Genomic DNA, 14,312 nt, shown 5'->3' with positions numbered 1-14,312 from the left:
TATATATATATATATATATATTATATATAAAATACACACACACACACACACAAACATATATATATATATATATATATATATATATATATATATATATATATATATATATATATATATATATATATGTTTTAAACTGCTCGTTCCCTCAGTGAAAATGTATTTATGTGACTTTCTAGCACTCCTAAAATGGCCTTGCATTGGGGAACGAGGGTTCTAACAAACAAAATTCTACGACAAAAGGCTGATATTACTGGAGGAAGGAATTTACATTAAACTCTGGACTTTAGTTTAAATGAACTATATTTACATTTAAATTATGTGTAGCTCCAGAAATTAATGGATGGTAAAAGAACGCGTGTGGGATCCACAGAGGAGCAGGGAAGCAAAAGGGGGGAAGTGGTGTTTGTGCAGGTGAGAGGCATCTGAACCATAGGATGCGTCTGGGAATTCAGAGAGCGAGCTGCTGTGTCCTCGTCCTTTTAACATCTCAGCCTAGGGATATTCCTCCCCCTTCAGGGCACCTGTGGAGATTAATTCTAAGGCAGTCAATAGGAATAAAGATGGTTTAGAGAGAAAGAAGGCTTTCAGTTCATAGGGGCAACTCGAGAATATGTGAAATTCTTTTACTTGGTTCTGTCATAAAATCCTGAAACAATAATATATATATATATATATATATATATATATATAGATATATATATATATAAATATATTTATGTTTGAGTGTTTTTGTTTAACTTAATTGTGTATACACATATGTGTGCGAGCATGTTTTAATATAATATATATATATATATATATATATATATATATATACATATATATATATGTGTGTGTGTGTGTGTCTGTGTGTGTGTGTGTGTGTGTGTGTGTCGGTATAACTGGCAATGATTTTCTCCTTGTATGCTCTCTTCCTACTACTTTGAAGTGACAAACAAACGGCATTACTGAACACGACACCACATAAATACTTCTCTCTCTCTCTCTCTCTCTCTCTCTCTCTCTCTCTCTCTCTCTCTTAGGTGTCGGTGCTACGTATCTGACAGCCCAACATCGGCTTTAAGTATTCAGACTTGGAAAGCTCTTTCTCTCTCACTGAGAATGAATGACATTGTTTTGTAAAATCGAAATTTTGATTGAATTGTCAACTAAATAAGACAATAAATTCTCCACCATGTACTTAGGAGTTATAGGCACACAATGAGTGACAAGGCCATGGCAATAAAGCCTTTTCGTTTCTCTCGCTCGTAACTTATGGAATGCTCTCACTTATTCTAACATAGCTGACATTTTTTTTTCATATTCTTTTAAGTTTAGATGAAGGTAAATATAACTGATAATTAAATGCGAAAGCAAGAATCGACTGTCACGCTGATGGTCGCTTACTTTTCCTAGAAAACAGATGATCAGTTTTGGCTGGGTTATGGTCGGTAATGGTGTTTCTTTGAGCTCCTAAGCAAGATCTGGATAAACAGGTCTAAAACACTAATGGGCGTCGGCAAATGTGACGTCACTGACGCCCGTCCTGCCTCAGTGTTGATAGTCGGCCTTTATTCATTGACCCGAGTCAGTCGGTTATAGTTTGAGATTCCACGGGAAAGCAAAAGGATTCTTGGTTCCTGATGCCGAATAATTGCTCAGTTTACGGTCGTCATAACCGAGAGGATAATACCAAAGTTTCTTTAAATTTCCTTAAGTCAGTGGATTTAAAATTTTCTTTAAAAATCCTCGTGCATATCAGTGTATTTGTATTTGGTGTACGCCTAACATTATGATTAAACTAATAAGAAATCATTTTTTGGAGCATGGATTGTAAACAGAAAAAGATTTTATTTCACCTTATATACATGTAATGGTGGATGAAACGATTAATGGATATAGTTTAACACAAAAACTGACTATATATATTGCTCATTAGCACATTGGACGGAAATTGAATCATACTCAAGGTTGAAATTCGTTTTCTTTTTTTTATTTCCGGTTAATGATATAACGTGTTTTATTATATTGATGTGAATGAGATTTTTATTATAAAATGATGCTTCAATATAAAAAAAGAAAAAGTACATGGGTAGCACTAAACTCTGAGGAAAATGCAAAAACTTTATATATATATATATATATATATATATATATATATATATATATATATATATATATATATATATATATATATTATAAAATGTTTTTTTGCATTTTCCTCAAAGGTTAGTGCCACCCATGTACTTATTGTGTGTATGTAAAATATATGTTTATTTATTTTATTTATTTTATTTATATTCATATGTGTATACATATGGCTGTGTGTATGTGTGTGTAAAGATATATATATATATATATATATATATATATAATATATATATATATATATATATATATATATATATATATATATATATATACATATATATATATATTATATATATATATATATATATATATATATATATATGTATATATGTGCGTGTATATAATATTTATATACATTTTGGATATTATAGGCTCTTTTTTATTAGATGGAATTCTGTTTCAACAGATAATATTTCAGTCTCATATATATATATATATTAATCATATTATTATACTATATATATATATATATATCTATTATATATATATATATATATATATATATATATATGCGTGTGTGTGTGTGTGTGTGTATTATATATATATATATATATATATATATATATTATATATATTATATATATATATATATATATATATATATATATATATAGTATATATATATATATATATATATCTTTGCATATTTATAACAGTAGGGAAATAGAACGGATTTCCCTTACACGAACGAAGTCTCATTCCGGCTATTACTCCGGAGAGCCACTCCAGAATAAATTCAGTTTCACTAGCGAGGAAAATATCAGATACGAAACTGGAAACGAGGGAAAAGACGACATCTGGAGGATACCAGTCATGCAAATTACTCTCATGGAAAGGATGGAAGGATACCCCAGCCCTCAGGAACTAGGTCATTTGTCTCGAAGACGACATGGCCGGAGGGTCAAATGAGTCATGCGTCAGAAGACAAGGTTGCGACTGTGCGGTATGACACACGGAATGCGCATCTTCCATGACAGAGAGAGAGAGAGAAAGAGAGAGAGAGAGATCTGTTTCCGCACTTGGTCAGCCATGTACTGACATTTTCGCGTAATTCCTATTCTTTTTTGGTCTCGCGAATTATTTTCTGACGTGTATGCCTAGGGTATGGAAAAGTTCACGAGATGCATTACGCATCGGATAGCCTCAGATTTTCTTCATTAAGATTATTTTTCGTCTTCCTCTTTTCTTTCCTTTCGAGATCCTTGGCCGTACCTGCAGCTAAAGTCTCGGTCAATAATATTGCCATCTGTATCTCTCGGTCAGTAGTAACTGGAATGTTTCAGGTTCTTTTTCGATGGAATTCCAAAAAACTGAAGCGTAATATTGTCAAGCTTTCACGAAGAAACTGCAGAATTTCGAAAATCAACCTGTAAAGCAGGATATCTAGATTAATTACAGTTCAAGCGCAGGCTTCGCTTTCCTGAGATTATATTTCATTCCAATGTAGCTTTGAAACATTTTACCATAAGGTTAATCCAAAATTCTCTTGATTAATTGCAACTGGCTTATCTTTCTCAGACTAATGCTAACAATGACCGTTTTGTTATTTAATGTTCAATATCTTGTCAAATAGATTTATATTAAATTCTAATTCCTCTCTTTTACACTCAAGTAAAGTTATATAATATCCCTTGTAACTGTGGAGTACTGACTGCAACAAAAAGATTGATACCGACTCCAAGGGTCGACATCTTACCACAATCCCTGTAGCGGCGCAGAACAGAACTGTTGGCAATATTAAAGGTTGTCTGCAGCGTCCCTTCGCTCCCAGGCTTCACCCACTTTTTAGCCTTTTTACTTTACCTCCACTCTGCTTCTTTTCTTCAATATTGCTGTCCAACCGCTCTAACTACCTCTTTTTACTGTTTAAATCACTGAATAGCTAAAAGTACCCAAGACCTTGGCTTTAGAACCGAAATTTCGCAAACCAGTCAATTCATAATCTTAATAGATAAGCGTATTCTAACATGATTTGATGGACCTTTTTTTTTTTTTTTTTTTTTTTTGCCCAAAAGAGAAAGACAGGGAGACAGAGAGACTTGTCTTTTAGTAAAACATTATATTGTACCGTGTTCCGAACCAGGTCACATCGTATCTGACTTCCCTGATTATAAAAAGACTTAAATGGTAAACAATATATAAGAGCAGTAGGTGATTTTGATATTGCTTCCCCTATTTTTACTGCCTCCAGATAATGCTGCAACCTTCTTTTTGTATATCTTATTATGCATATTGTTATGTGCGTGGCTGGGTGAGGTTTAACATTTACTCTAAAATTAACTGGCATCTGACAAGACTGGGTGCTACGCAAGTAACACAAGCGAAAAGGGGAAAAAAAGTATTAAAAATGATGGAATTAATTATACAGGAGTTGAAGGCACTAACTCCGTGGCACTTAGGTGACGTTAATTAAGAAATAAATTAACGCCACTGTGAAAACCCCAGTAAAATATAAATCCCTTTTATAAAGATCCCTGAAATTAAAGGAATGAAGCTTTGTCAAGGATCACCAATCATAAACAAATTATCAGCAGCTCTCCAATTCTCCACTCTGGGACTTGGAAATGGATGGTTGTATGGATCACTTTGGCACCTTGGAACGTGAGTGAGGTACACAACGTCTGGCGTTCTTCTAATTCTGCAAATGAAGGATGCACTGTAATTCTCTATTTAAAACGCATTTAATATAATTGGGATTTGTGTAAGTCAGAGCATGTAAGTAACTTAACACTGTCACGAGTTACGCTGTGGCTCGCGGCTCGTGCTGGCTGCTTTCCGTTCTGTTCGGATGCTAAAATCTCGAACTAAAAGCTCCCGGTTTTTCATTCTCGGCAGCAACGGCTCGCTGCTCGAGAAAAAAATGCCTAGTGTGAGACGGAGAAAGTCTCGACCCCAGACTAAAGGATAAGGTCTGCGTGGTGACTGGGAAATCGCCCAGGTGTCTGATCAGGACTGCGTCGTGTTTTTCGCATCTTGCGCCAGCTTTTTTGGAGTGATTTCTTTTGTCTGGAAAATGAAATTTGGATGACAGCACCAGTTGTGGAAAAGTATAACAATGGGTGACATTTAGCTGTATGAGAGGAGGAGTTTTTTGGTGGGAGGAGCGAAGTAGGCAAATCTGCCGTAGCGAATTGTTAAAGGGGAAAGGAGTGGGCAGATACGGCTTCCGTACGCTGTCTTGTGTGGTCTTATTTTGTCTAGATGTGAGAAAAATATTGTACTTACTTTATTTAGGTTTCTTAATACTGAGAGCTCATGTGCATCTCATGTATGCACGTTACATCTCACAGAAAAAGACATTTTACGCCTTTTTCGGGCGCGAATGTCTTAGCAAGCATGAAGGGGATTAAGAAATCTTATTCTCTCTCTCTCTTACAGCTTTATGCCCCAATGTATATTGCTTAAGATGAAATTGAAGTTAGATTTGGCTAAGTTTTATGTTTTACTCTACATGGCTTGTAGGCTATGAGCAAATCTATGTAGCAAATAATTCAGTGTAAGGTGAATGATTAAATATTAGTTATATATTCAAAGTTTACAATGGTATTTCATTACTTAGAGTTTATACTAACTGTTAAAAATGAGATTTTAACCTTAGTTAATTATAAAATTTTCATACAAACGTTAATATAATGTAATGGGTGTTCTTGACCCACAATTTGACCTCAGTCAGTATAAACAAATAATTGTACTAGTATGACTGGTAATTTGCACCAGTGCACAGTAAGGTTAATAGTCAGAATAAGGAGTAAATACTAGGGCAAAAGGAGAGGGGGTTAAACTTGCTACATAAATCAATATTAAAGGTACAAAGGAAATCAATCTATAAGTGTGGAGTAGAGAGTGCCTTGATACCTGTCTCTGGATGAGGGTGCTAAGTACTCGGGAAGAAGTATGTGATTAGTAAGCAGATTAGATTAGAACAAAAGGTTTAAGGTTTGTGAATACACCCACACAAGGGGCGAGAAGTAGAAATGTGAATGTAGTGATTGGTACTTCCTCTGGATTAGGTGCCATCACACCCAGATAAATTGGGCACTGTGCCAGGATTGGGCAAGTGCCAGGAGAGCCTTGTGGCTCTTGTAGGCTACCTGTGGGAGGTGATCCATTCTTCCCCTCTCTTCCTACTTATAATATAGCAGTTCACAAGGCGTGTCGACCACATCATTATGCACCATCCTTAATTAATATGCTTCACCATTCACCATTTCATCGTCACCATTTTCTGTTCGCCATTCTCCTTCTCTCGCCAACGAATCCATATCGAGTAGCGAATGTTTATCTTTTAACCTCTCATCGTTTCTTCTAACGCTAAACTGCTGAACTTGGTTTTAACCAAAGGTCACGAATTGTTAATTATTTTTCTTGTCTTGGCATTTGATAAGCTTCCCTTCTCTCTCGAATGTTCTTGTGAAAAACTCCTCAATGATAGTACCTATGATTTTCTCTCTGTAACATTCTAGATATATATATTATATATACTATATATATATATATATATATATATATATATATATATATATATATATATATATATATATATATGAATATACATATATATATATATATATATATATATATATATATATATATATATATATATATATATATTAAACATGTTTTCAATTCCATACTCTGCGAACTCTAAGCAGTGTATTTAAAATGTTTCGTCAGATATTTGTATTATATTTAGAAAAACTCACGTTACACGATTCACCGGGCTATTGTTACGAAATATCGTAAAAACTGTCAAAATATAAAGGTAATGCCGAAGCAATGCTTCGTAGTTAGTCTCTCTCTCTCTCTCCTCTCTCTCTCTCTCTCTCTCTCTCTCTCGGAATGTTCGACTCTTCCCAGAAAAGAGGGCAATGTGTCCTTATAGTATAGAAGTCATTAAGCCGTAATAATTCGAGTTAAATGCCGTCGTTTGTTCGGGAGAATGATGCTCTCCATATTCATATATTTGCATCTTAAGGACTTGTTTTAAATGAATATAGATGTGATTACAAAATATCTCTTTCTGGTCTATTTAAGTTGAATAATGCTTCCAAAAATTATGCAAGGCTTTGGAGAGACTTAAAATTGACGCAAACGTAGCAGTGAAATAACATATTTTTACCCACATAAACTTTCGCTAGAGAGAAAATATCAGCAGACGAGGAAAGAAATTCGAACAGAAAATCTCCAGTAATTAGAAGTGAGGGAAGGGAAGACCTCTGGCAAAGATCTTCGCCTGCATCGTGAGTCTTCTCTCCAAATTTCATTTCCTCCGTATCCTAGGAGTTAATTAGTCCCGGGGTCGTCGCCTTTCTTGATAACTCGAGTGATGTTATCGCTATGGAGTCTCCTTCTTTCTTATTTCGCATGCAACATTGAAACTCATGGAATGATGATTCCTGAGGAAAATCCGCAAAATATATACATTTCCAGAATGAGAAATCGGGTGATGTCACTCATATTATCATTTCGTCTTCAACAGAACTTAGGAAATATACTTCGTATGCCATCAGACAAGTTATTTAATTTCAAACTACTACTAACTATTTCAAGTCCCATAACACCCTCCTTTTTTAATATAACTAATGAACTAGGCTTCTGATTAATGTGAAACTGAAACCACCAGAGTTTGAGACACCGACCTAATTAAGAAAAATGGATTCAAGCATCTACTCCGCATTATTGTCTTACTTTATATCGAGAAACGTCATCTCAATTTTATGGGCATGGTGAGAACGGAAATTAAGACCTAGCAACTAGGCTCAGAATGACGTGTATCGACCATGACGTTTACACCTGCCACGCCCCCCTTTCTGTATGGTTATCAAATAATATATATAAGTTGTAGAGAATTATACTGCTCTTTGATGGAATCTAAAGATACTGATTAGTTATTATGTTTGAATAAACTCATTTTTAGCCTCACTTGGGTTTATTATTTAATCAATAGGTAGTTCTTACGAAAAAGAAGAAAAAATAAAAATCTCGGATGGCAGTCAGAGAGGTGATCGTGCTAGGGAAGGTACATGTCTGTTAGATACAGGCATTGACAAGGGCTCCTGCTGACACCTTGCTTACTGCCTATTATTGAGATTTGATATCATGTCTAGAATGCTTCAAACATTGTCCACAAGGTTGTCGTAATGCTTTTGTGTTGCGACTCTTAACATACTACAAGAGGGAACAAGACAACAATAAACTGAAGATTGGATTGTATAGGTTGGTATCATGTTGTCATGTTCAATGGCGTACAATCACTGACATGTATAGTTATATATTATGCATTATCAGATTCTCTCTCTCTCTCTCTCTCTCTCTCTCTTTATATGATATATGTATATATAAATATATATATATATATATATATATATATATATATATATATATACATATAGATATAGATATATATATATATATATATATATATATATATATATACTATATATATATATATATGATATATATATTTATATATACTATATATTCTACTTCAGTCTTGTAACTTTATTCATTAAAATGTTAGCTGCTATACTACTATCTATGTACAATGCACTTATTGTTAATAAAGTATTACTATCCTTCGACCTCCATCCAGTCCTCAGCCATATTAAATATTTATAATGATCATATTATGTGCGCACCCTCAACAATCATATTCACCAATAAAATCAATTCACATATAGCACGATTTAAACCCTTTATCTAAAATTACTTTCGTGAAGTTATTGAAATCAGGGAATAAAATAATATGACCAATTTCAACTTTGCCAGACCTAACATTTTTTCATTCCATAACTTCAACCCACTAATGACTGCATACCTGGTATTGAAAAATAAAAAACACCTAATCTTCCTTATCAAAGAATTGTAATTAAAATTTATAAATTTTTAATTTACAAAATTTTTTAATATATATATATTAATAGATTATATATTATAGATATATGATGTGTGTGTGTTGTGTGTGGTGGGTGTGTGGTGTGTGTGTGTTTATAATATAGATATAAATTAATATATAATATTATATATATTATATATATATTATTTATATAATGTCAATTAATTGAATTTATATTAAAAAAAATATATATATATATATAATATATATATTCATTTTCTTGTAACTGATATAATGAATAACCATTACCCTCAACCAATCATATTTCACCCAATAAATCAATTCACATATAGACACGATTAAAACCCTTTATCTCAAAATTACTTTCGTGGAAGTTATTGAAATCAGGGAATAATAAAATAATATGACCAATTTCAACTTTGTCAGACCTAACATTTTTTCATTTCCATAACTTCAACCCACAAATGACTGCATACTGTATTGAAAAATAAAAACACCTAATCTCTATCAAAGGTATATATATAATATATATATATATATATATATATATTATATATATATATATATATATATATATATATATATATATATATATATATATATATATGTGTGTGTGTGTGTGTGTGTGTGTGTACTGGTATTTATATGTTTTATATATATATATATATATATATATATATATATATATATATATATAATATAATTTCTTGTACTGATATAATGATAACCATACCGAAAGGGGGCGTGGCAGGTGTAAACGTCACAGGCCCCACGTCATGGTCGACACACGTCATTCTGAGCCTAGTTGCCAGGTCTTAATTTCCGTTCTCACCATGCCCATAAAATTGAGATGACATTTTTCGATATAAAGTAAGACAATAATGCGGAGTAGATGCTTGAATCCATTTTTCTTAATTGGGTCGGTGTCTCAAACTCTGTGGTTTCAGTTTCACATTAATCAGAAGCCTAGTTCATTAGTTATATTAAAAAAGGAGGGTGTTATGGGCCTTGAAATAGTTAGTAGTTTCAAATCGTCCGAAATATCTCAAGGCGAACTCGTGCACCCACATTCAGCTACTACACATAAACTCTATATATATATATATATATATATATATATATATATATATATATATATATATATATATATATTATATATATATATATATATATATATATATATATATATATATATATATATATATATATATATATATATATATATATATCTATATATATATATATATATATATATATATATATATATATATATACATATATATAGTATATATATATATATATATATATATATATATATATTATATATATATATATATATATATATATAATAAAATGAGCTTGTGTAGCTGCTAGAATATATATATATATATATATATATATATATATATATACATACATATAATAAAATGAGTTTATGTGTAGCTGAATTTGGGTGCACGAGTTCGCCTCTATTATGTAATGCACGAGGTATGTACACCAATCGCCTTGAGATATTTCAGACGATTTGAAGCTAGTAAAGTTTGAAATTAGATGACTAGTCTGATGGTATGCGAAGTATATTTCCTAAGTTCTGTTGAAGACGAAATGATAACATGAGTGACATCACCCGATTTTCCATTCTGTAAATGAATATATTTTGCGGACTTTCCTCAGGAATCATCATTCCATGAGTTTCACTGCTGCATGCGAAATAAGAAAGGAGACTCCATAAGCGATAACAATTTCCCAAGACCAATTTTTTTTTAAATTATGATATTGCACAGCATATATAGTTTAAGATATGTGATTTTAATACTGAATCAAGCAAAGGACGTCATAGATAGAGGTATAAGTTTGAGAGTCAGAAAGAAATTGTAGCTGCAAATGCAAATAATTAAGGAACTTCGGCAAAAGAAAGTAAGAAGGGCATATAAGAGGAAAATGGTTTAGAAATGTCCAGTGTTGGAAAGGGCGTGCCTTGATACCCAGCAATCTTAAGGGGCCCATACACGTTCACTCCAAACGTCAGTTAGACTGTAAAACAGCGCTGCCGCCTTGACCACACTCAGTGTGGGTAAAATGACTAAACGTCAGTGTTGCTAATGAATTTGCATCCACTTTTTGAATCTATAAATGTCAAACTCTACTATCAGTAGGAGATGGAAATTCAATTTGACTTTATGATTTTTTTTTTTTTATTATCTAAGGATTGAATTTTAAATAATTACATTTTGTATATATTTTGTTTATAGTTTTTTTTCAGTGCCAAAGCTTAATTATTAAAATTTATAGCAAAGTTATATGTGGTTTTTTACCAAAACAGATTAGTCATGGTCAGCGTGGCCACAGAGAGATGCCAAATAGCGCTATTTGACCTCGTTATCAGACAAAAAAACAAAAAAAGGCAGCACTGCTGTCAAACTAGAGGTTTGCTAGCCAGTTTGAGCGTGTATGTGGGTAGTTTGTGCTGAAAGACTAGCCTGTGGTGTGAAATGACGGACTTACGTGATTACCGAAAAACTAGCCTTCAGTACTGAACTGACAACCTTTTCGCTTCATCGTGTATGGGGAGGCGGGAGGTATATAGTCACTTTGGCCTAACATTTCGAGAGTATGGGTGTGTGGCTATCAACCCTTCATGAGCTGATATGGATTTTCTCATACAGGTATCTTGTTTTTTTTAAGAGGGGTTTAATTATGGAGAGCAATTCTAAAAAAGTTTCATGGTCCACTTCAAGATAATTAAACCAGTCACCTTTCTCAAATAATGATTCTAACAAAATGTTCATGTGAGATAGCTTTTGTCTTTTCAACAACCAGTCTTTTGTCCATTTTCCTCGTCTGCGTTACTTTTTAGTTAACATCATTACCAACGCACCAGCTGTGCTCAGACAAAATCAAAGTCTTTGGACAAAGTGTCTCCATATCGTCTGGCGTCAGAAGAGTGGCCATGGCTGTCCTCTCACCACACAAGCGCAAGAACTGAGACTATGCCTGCAAACCGAAGTGAATAGTGTGTGGACAGGACTGCAGTTCTTCAGTCTTTCAGTTCACTCCAACTGACAGTTTGGAGTGAGCGTGTATGGGAGCCCTTAGGATGAATGGAGCTTCAGTTTAGAACTATTTCTGTATAAAAACGTTCTCGGTGATTATTTCGTTTCGCCGATCCATTTTTAGTTAATAATTTCGTCCCCTCATATATGAAAATATATCAATTCCGAGGTAGAGCGAATTGGAAATTAAAAGACATTTGTTGCTCGAATGATCTATATGAATCACGGTGGTGTGATAATTATTCATTACAAGGCTACGTTGGTCAAACGTTCGAATTGGTTAATATGGTAGAGGGGGTTTCATATCGATTCTAATTACAAAAACGCCGAGTTCGACAGTGAATTTGTAAGGCCAGAATCGATTTAAACTTTTAGCCTCTCTGTTGGCCGACTCGATAACGTCGCTAGGCTGTCCTGATTTCGTTCCAGTCCGACTGGACGGTGGTTCCAATCACCCATGAGGGGACGAAAATTGATCATCAAAACTAAAAATTCCCCTTCAGTACATATATGAAAATATATCATTCCGAGGTAGAGCGAATTAGATATTAAAGGTGATGTGATAATTATTCATATATATATATATATATATATATATATATATTTATATATCAAAGTGGTCTAATATTGGCTTGAAAAATAGTGGGTTCGCTAATTTTGACATATTATAAATCATATATATATATGATTATATATCTATAATATATATATATCTAATACTATATGTATAAATATTCTATAGTATAAATATATACATATATATATAAGATATATATATATATATATATTATATATATATATGAAAGAGGTCTAATATTGGCTTGAAAAAATAGTGGTTTCGCTAATCTTGACATATTATACCTATATATCTAGCATACATATATATATATATATATATATAATATATATATATATATATATATATATATATATATATATATATATATATATAATATATATATATATAAAACATTTAGGAGTCCCCAGGAAGATAGCAGTCTAAGAAGCATGCTTTTTTATGTGAAGCGTTTCAGGTTGCTTCAACACATCATCAGTCTGCAATTATTAAAAAAATACATAATAAATTACAACATAAAATCACAGATTACTACCAAAAATAAGGAAAGCTACCTACTCAAGTCAAGGAAAAGAGCCAAGTGACCACAACAGTTCGTACATGCCCAGACAACACTTAGGCCAGAGAGAGAGGAGACGAAGAAACGTTAAGTTTAAGCCTGGAGAGAGGTTCTTGATGAATAAAGGCTCAAGGGTAGTTAAGTAGGCTGTTTGTTTAGTAGTGCCTGTTATTGAAAAATATTTTTTTTTTCCATCTGTAATTTTGCATGTGGATGCATGAGTCCTAATATTAGAAAATTCCGGATTGGATATTCTTGACCCTGTCCTATACTTGAGACCTAGATGGCTATAATATCGAGCCAACAACAGTCTTCGAGAGGATCCAACGTAATTACCAAGGCATCTTGGGTATTGAAATTTATATATTATGTTGGATCTCATGAATTCTTGAAGCTTGTCCTTATAGCTTAAGAAACCTCCAATTTTCTTAGGTCATAAGAATGAGGTTTAATTTCAAAAATCGTAGTTCGTTTTCATTAATTTGCTTAACCTTGAAACGTAAATTGTCGGAGTGAATAAAGGGAAGTGAATTGTAGCACACATAGGTAATTTTTGAACATTAAAGTTCAATTTAGGTTTGGAAACAAATTGCTAACAGTTTGTTGTTAATATTAAAAATTAAATTTATCAGGAAAGGGTTTTTTGTGAAATGATCAAGTAAAAATTCAATTTCAATATGAAAAGAGGCCCAATCTGAAGTAAATCTAAGTGCTCTAAAACATGAATGATGATTGCATTTATTTTAAAAGATGAAAACATGAATTAAAAAAATTGCTGCCCAGACCTGAAAGTATTTTTCCAGAAAACAGAAGTACTAAAACTGTGGTTATGTCAAATAACCTTAACATCTAAAAATTCAATAGTGTTGTCCAGGAATGTCGAATAACGTAAATGTACCATCAACATCGCCCGCCCGATCCTGGCCATCCCGGGACACATGGCAGGCCATGCCCACCCATCCTGGGACCCATGGCAGCTCGCACCCGTCCGTCCAGTGACCCCAATAGCAGGCCCCACGCCCGCATCCCGTGACCCGTGACAGGCCCTCCAGCCCATCCCAGGACCGTGGGGGGGGGAGGGCCTGCACCCACTCGTCCAGTGACTCGTGGTGGGCCTTGCCCGGCCATCCCAGGAAC

Source organism: Macrobrachium nipponense, chromosome 5 (genome assembly GCF_015104395.2).
Source record: "Macrobrachium nipponense isolate FS-2020 chromosome 5, ASM1510439v2, whole genome shotgun sequence".
NCBI classification, from domain to species: Eukaryota; Metazoa; Arthropoda; class Malacostraca; order Decapoda; family Palaemonidae; genus Macrobrachium; species Macrobrachium nipponense.
Note: the sequence above shows the minus strand (reverse complement) of the source record.